The sequence below is a fragment of the Diceros bicornis genome, chromosome 4 (assembly GCF_020826845.1).
Source record: "Diceros bicornis minor isolate mBicDic1 chromosome 4, mDicBic1.mat.cur, whole genome shotgun sequence".
Taxonomy (NCBI): domain Eukaryota; kingdom Metazoa; phylum Chordata; class Mammalia; order Perissodactyla; family Rhinocerotidae; genus Diceros; species Diceros bicornis.
In genome coordinates, this window is record NC_080743.1 from 45,583,698 (window position 1) to 45,590,428 (window position 6,731).

Below are 6,731 nucleotides of genomic sequence, written 5' to 3' on the forward strand. Positions count from 1 at the left end.
CTTACCACTCCAACTTTATTTCTTCCTGACTTCCATCACATACTATGCTCCAGCCCCAATGGAGTACTTGAAGTTCTTCAAAGTGCCAGGCTCTCTCATCTTCTGCCTTTTGCACATTTCTGTTCCTTTTGCCTAGTACTGGCTCTCCCATCACTTGACTCACTGCTATTTGTCCTTCAGGTCTCATTTTCCTGAACTGCTAGGGGTAAGCTTGGCATCTCTGCTACATGTCCACTCTATCATAACACCTACATTGTAGTATAATTTGTTTGCCTGTCTTTCCCACTAAACTGTGTATGCTCTCTTGAGCGGAGACCATATCTACTGTATACAATGATATAGTTCCATTATCCAGAATAGGTTCTGGCCGATAGTAGGCACTTATATTGTAAAATTAAATGAAGCCCCATTTTATTGATGAAGAGGTGCCTCAAGCTGTTAAACAGCAGAGCCCGTATCCAAATCCAAGTGAGTCTGGGTTCTGAAACACATGTACTTTAATGTACGGACCCTTTTTTAAAGAGGAAGGATAAAAATTCTCATGAACTACTGGCTTGACAAATTATTTTAATAGTAATGCTACTTACAAATGTATATATTAGATATAGTAATACTAAACAAAATCACTGCAAATGAACATTAATTTATAAGATGAATATTTTGCTATAACCAGATTAATGCTGTCATAGTGAATATGCCTATCCCACTATATACTTTTTTATATTTAAACTAATATAAAATTTGTTTTTACAGTGTTTAAAGTACACCATAAAATCATCTGATCTACATTTGTGTAAACCCATTATTTACATTTTAAGTATGCTTCCATATTCTTCACTAACTTGCACAATTAAATCCATACCATTTGGCATCTGCATTGCTTTTAATCAAATACAAATACATAGTACTTTCCTTTTAGAAGGATGGTCATCCAAAATACCCAGAAAATGTTTTATCTATTTTAGATTGTCAATTAAAAACAAGATATGAAAGATTCTCCTACAGAACTAGTCATCCCCAATAAAATGTACACATGTAAACAGATTCTAAGAAATGTTACTTTATTTTGTAATCTCATTTAAACACACACACTCACACACACATGCATACATACGGGCAATGCCACCACAAAAAGCAGAAGCCTGGGCAAACTTTTCAGATTGCTCCTGTTCCTCCAAAAGGATTTGAGACTTCTTCCACAGTGTTCCTTCAGAGTCTCTGGCCTTGCCCCACACTTCCCCAGGGCCTCTGGCTAGAGAAACAGGACTGAGATATGACCAGGGCCAGCAAGTTCCACTGGGGTAGCTCTGTTTGCAGGAGCTCAGACACAATCAGATTGCTTGAAGTCCTCTAAAGTGATTTGGGACAAATGGCCCAGACATCTTCTCCTAACATTAAGAAATTTCCAAGTAGCTGGTCTAGCCCAGAAATTGATGGAATCAAATCAGAAGGTCATCACTGCTCTAGAGCCTAATAACAATTACAGATTCATCTCCTTCAGAGATTTCCCTCAATTATTTTGACTATTCATCAGAAGGGGTAAGATTATGCCATGAAATTTTTAGAAATATAATTTTCCACCCATTCCCATTCATTGATGGAGCAAACAAGGATAAGTGAAAGTCCTTGAGAGAATACAAAACATATTGTTCATTTCCCCTACAGAAGAGATATGATTGGTGTAGGAGCCATTTCAAAGTTTCCCCAGTGCCACTGGGCCCTGATCTCCCAAAGCATAGTTCATCTTTGGTAAAGGTCTTTGTTGGCAACAGTTGGTTCTGATGCAGGAACTTGCTCTCTAGCTTGGTTTCTGTTTTTGCTCTGTAAAACAGTGTCACATCTCATAATATCCTTTGCCTAGGGTCTTTTTAGACAGAGCTACCAAATTAATTTTCTTTCACAACTATGGTCTTTTATAAGTTTCACATTTGGTATGAGGCAGAAAAAAAAATGAAGCAAAATACTAGATGATATAAAGTCCTAATTTATACCATTCTATCTTCTCTTAACCTAGTATCTTAGATTTACTTTGAAGGGAACTAGGTGTATGTACAAGTGACTTCCAAGTCTTCAACTGTTTTGTCCCAAAAAGAACTTGGGAAAATATGTACCTCCTTACACATTGACTACTAAAATGTATAAATAGTTGCAAATATGTAATTTCTGGCATATTATCCATTGTGTTATATGTGCTTTAAATATATCATTGTCAAAACCTTGGAACTTGGCTCATTCAGTTTATAGAAAATGGCCACTATATAACCTAACTGGCCAGTCCTCATTATCAGAAAAGGTCTGGCTTCATTTGAATTCAAAGCAGTGAGTATATAAACATTCCTGTTACAACCTACTCTCTCTCCAATTCTAACATTGATAGAAGACAATCAGAGAAGGCAGAAGTTTGTTGTCTGGGTGAAATATGGTCCTGTCCCCTTAAAAATTTCTCTCTCTGGGGCTATGCATTCTGGATTTTTCCCTTTGTTTGGGTTGTTCCCCAAAGATTTTTATACATTGGGGTAGTACACCAGAGTAAGAACCGGGTTGAATAAGGTAGCCTTTCTTTTGTAAAGAAGGAGAGGGGATTTGTGTAAAGAAGTCCTGAGGCATCCACTCTCTTCCCAGGAGAGTTTTTTGTGTGTGTGAGGAAGACTAGCTCTGAGCTAACATCCGTTGCCAATCCTCTTCTTTTTGCTGAGGAAGTTTTGCCCTGAGCTAACATCTGTGCCCATCCTCCTCTATTTTTTGTATGTGGGATGCCATCACAGCATGGCTTGATGGGTGGTGCATAGGTCCGAGCCCAGGATCCGAAACTGCGAACCCCAGGCCTCCGAAGCGGAGCGCTCAAACTTAACCACTATGCCACCAGGTCATCTCCTAGGAGACATCATTTTAAATTCAGGGTGCATATGAAACTGAATATTTGCAAAATAATTCTCTAGACTAGACTACCATTTGAAAGTGAAGATTACTTGTCCTAGAGCATTTCAGCTACCTATGCTGAAGGCAGGATAACAAAAATATTTCCAAGTCAAAGCTTTCTAAAATTTCCATTTGAATTATAGAAGCCGTTACATCTTAGTTCAAAGGAAAACAACCTGGGTTCTAAGATTATGTTAAATAGAAATGCTCCAGGGCATGAATTTTACAAGTTTTTCCTCTGATTTAAGAGTGAAAATACAAGGTAATTCATCTCAAAATATTTATGCTTAAATTTACATACACACTCAATCACAGCAGAGTCATTTGATACATTCAGTTTCACTTAGAACAGCTAATATAATATATGCTGGATGTGATTAAATTTTGCATTTAGTTGCCAGTTAGTATTTCTCACAATTTGTTTTTAAAGTCACAGTTTTTGGTCACCAAGAACTGTCTCATCACAGTCTTAAAAGTAACACTGTCTTGTATTAAAAACTTCATTTTACAGTTTCAAATTATATTTAAAACTGCAAGTGTCTTAAAACAGATTCAGGAAAAAAAGTGAATAGAATACAAGCATCCAAAAGAAAAAAATATGAATTAAAAAAATTCAAAATCCTGACATGGACTCAACACAATTCCGCCAAATTAACAAATTCCTGTCTTTGTTATTTGAAATTTATTTTGGCATGATTTCTAAATACAGACCCTTTTTTTTTCACATTTTCAAAAGGACATAAGAGTCTGAAGTAACAGTGAAGTAAGAACTAACTTCTAAAGGAAGCTAGAGACAGTGTCCTTCAAAGTCTTTTATACTATACAGAAGTTTTGTTTGGTAGAATTCCACATTACAATCTAGAATATAATCTATAAACACTGTTTTCTACAGCAGCCCAAAGAAGACTCTCCAAATCAAAACCTAAATATACTATTTTATTAATATATGACTGATTTTCATCCCAGAGTTTGAAGCAGAAAGGTACTGGCTTCTTTAAAATAACACATATGGAGTTAGGGTTATGGTCATCCACATTACCCCTTTTGAATAGAAATGCTAGTACTAGGATCCACTTCACACCCAGTTCTTAGAGGCCAAGTTGGGAAAATTAGTCACAGAGAGGAAAACAGCAGAAAAAGTCATTTCTCCTTTTCTTGGAGAAAAAAAGAAGTATGAATTGAACTACTCAGAAATATTTAACATTATAATTAAATTCATAGTTTAACAGTTTTAAAGTTTATAGCTGTATGTAAAAATATATCACAGGTTTTGATGACTAAAGACCACATTTTATTTCAAAGTTCTACTGATCATCCTGCAAGTTTTCATCTCAAATTTGAGACCCTTAAATTTGTCTCCTTCTAGTTCTTCCTGTATACATAATTGTTCAACATTCCATGAATGAGTCTGAACATCACTATTACTGCTACATCTGAGCCCATTACTTTAAAGAAGGAATAAAGTTATTTTGTTTTTGTCAAGGACCTGTTAACCCACAAAAGACTAATAAACTGAGTATTGTTTGTCTAGCATAAACATTACTCACACTAAACACAGATAAATGGTTATTTCCAAAATTGTTTTAGAGGGCATTTTTGGACGCTAAAGAAGTATCAGAAAGGAAATTTTGCTACCTCAAAATACAATTATAGGTTAAATTTAAGAGTTTTTAAATGCTGACAATATAAGTCCTAGAATATATTGTCATTAAGATAAAAATCACTTCCTTTACAGTACTTACAGTAGTTTCAACAACCTATTTCACTTTCCTAAAAAAACAACAGCATCTGTTTTCTACATGACAACTACAAACATCAGCCTTGTGCAACCATAATAGAGGGAGGTACACACGTGCATTTCTAATCTGCAGAGCCAGCATCCCAAATCTGAGGGTCATCCACCTCTAAAGGGTTATTGCAACTGACACGACAAAGGCCTGCATCTTAGAGTGAGTCACTCAAGACAAGGTTTGGGGCTAATTTAAGTAATGTAACTGACATGACTGGATCCACAAGAAAAGAGTACTCCACGGGTCACAGTAATTACCCAAAGAGTTGCTCAAGACACACTGTTCCATTTAACTATGTTATGGGAACTACAAAGATAGTCACCACCTTAACGAAGCTTACAATAGAGGAGGGAAAGTAAGCAAAAATAATACAACTAGAGTAAAAGTTCACATAATACAAAAAATACAACGGAGAACACGGACCGGTAGGATCCGAGCAGGAGAAAAGAGAATTTCTGCGGGCAGAGCAAAGTCACGGAGAATCAAGAACGGGGGAGAATTCAGTTTGTCTGGATGAATTAAAGGAAGAGGAACAAATAGAGCTTCAAGATTAGAAGGTTACGGGTGGCACGTCACAAAACCAAAAACCAAAAACCTCCTGCCCCACATCACCTTCCGCTGAGGCACAACCTGGCCAAGAGAACCTGGAGGCATGAGGTTAATCAACCCTGTTTGATTTTACAGTCCAGGTCATTATTCTTCCAGATCAAAAGCATCCCCGGTGGGGATGAAGCGATTTCCCCCAGGTCAGCACGACCCCGTCTCTCTCCCCGAGCCGATGGCCGGCACACCTGCCGGAACCTCCTTCACCAGCCGCTCCAGGCTCCGCGGCTGCCCCCGCCGAGCCGCCTCCCTCTCCCGGAGACCACGGTGTCCTCTCCCCGGGCCTCCCTCCGACCGGGCCGAGGCAGCGAGGGCACCGCGGGAGCGCGCCGCCGCCGGGCGTTACCCCACTAACCGTTATGCGCGGCTCGCGGTGCCGAGCGCGTGCGTGACGCGGGGGCACGGAGCGGAGCTCAGCTCCCTCGGGACCACCCAGCTCACGCCGCGGGAGCTCTCCAAACTCTTTTGAGTAGTGGGCGCCGCTGCCTCATATATACCCAGCGGGGCCGAGCATGCGCAGAAGGGGTGGAGTCCGCCCTCCCGGCCGTCGCCCCCACCCTCCAACGAGCGGCCCCCACACAACCGCGGGCTTCGGCTCCAGGTCCCGCCACACGTTCCCCCGCAATATCGCGGTGACTTCCACGTGTGCGCGACACCAACGACGCCGTCAGCGTCAGTTTCTGGCGGAGAAAAGGGAAAAGCCGCGAAGGACGGATGGGGCGTGCCCCCTGGGGCCTGACTCAGGTGTGGGGGGCGATGGGCGCTCGGAGGAGCGGGGAAGCGACTGGAAGTGGAGGGACTGGGCAGGGTTTGAATGGACGCGGGCGCCTCGGAATTGTGGTCTCGCTGCTTGAGTTCACTGACCTTAGAGAAGTCACTCAAGCCCTCCGGGCCTGTTTTCTGTTCTCTGAAGTGACAACACTAATGGAACCGACCTCATAGGCGCTTTGGGTGATTTTGCGAAGAGAAATTAGGGAACTTGCCTGTGGGCTTTGATGACTAGTACGTATTATTAAACATAGAAATCGGGAAAGAAGAGCAGGTCAGAGGGTGGCGAGAATGATTCCAAGGGGGAGGACATGGAGAAATGAGAATGCAGAGAGGCCAAATTTTTTTGGACGCTAAATGTGTGGAACAGGATATAATTATAGCTAGCAGTTTCAGGGGGGACTGATTACATGCTAAGCAATTCACCTGAATCCTCACAACCCTGTGAAGCAGGTACTATTGACATTTTACAAATAAAGGACCTGAGAGGCTCAGAGAGGTTAAGCAACTTGCCGGAGGTCACAGAGCTAGCAATAGCCAACATTTGAAGTCTGATGTCAGAGCTTGATTTTATCAGAAGAGTCGCTGTAGGCTCTTGAGCAAGTCCAGATACCAAAGTGTATCTGTTAAAGTTATTAAATAATCTTGACT

General features: G+C 40.8%; 1 protein-coding gene across 1 annotated transcript in view; it reads right to left on the minus strand.

Annotated features, from left to right (window-relative positions):
* The window catches only part of LOC131404298 (monocarboxylate transporter 1-like), a 28,977-nt gene extending 23,224 nt beyond the window's left edge, over positions 1 to 5,753 (minus strand). The window contains exon 1 of the mRNA XM_058538804.1: positions 5,668 to 5,753. The gene's annotated coding sequence lies outside the window, so the exon portion shown is untranslated. The remainder of the gene's footprint in view (positions 1 to 5,667) is intronic.
* Positions 5,754 to 6,731: the final 978 nt, after the last annotated feature.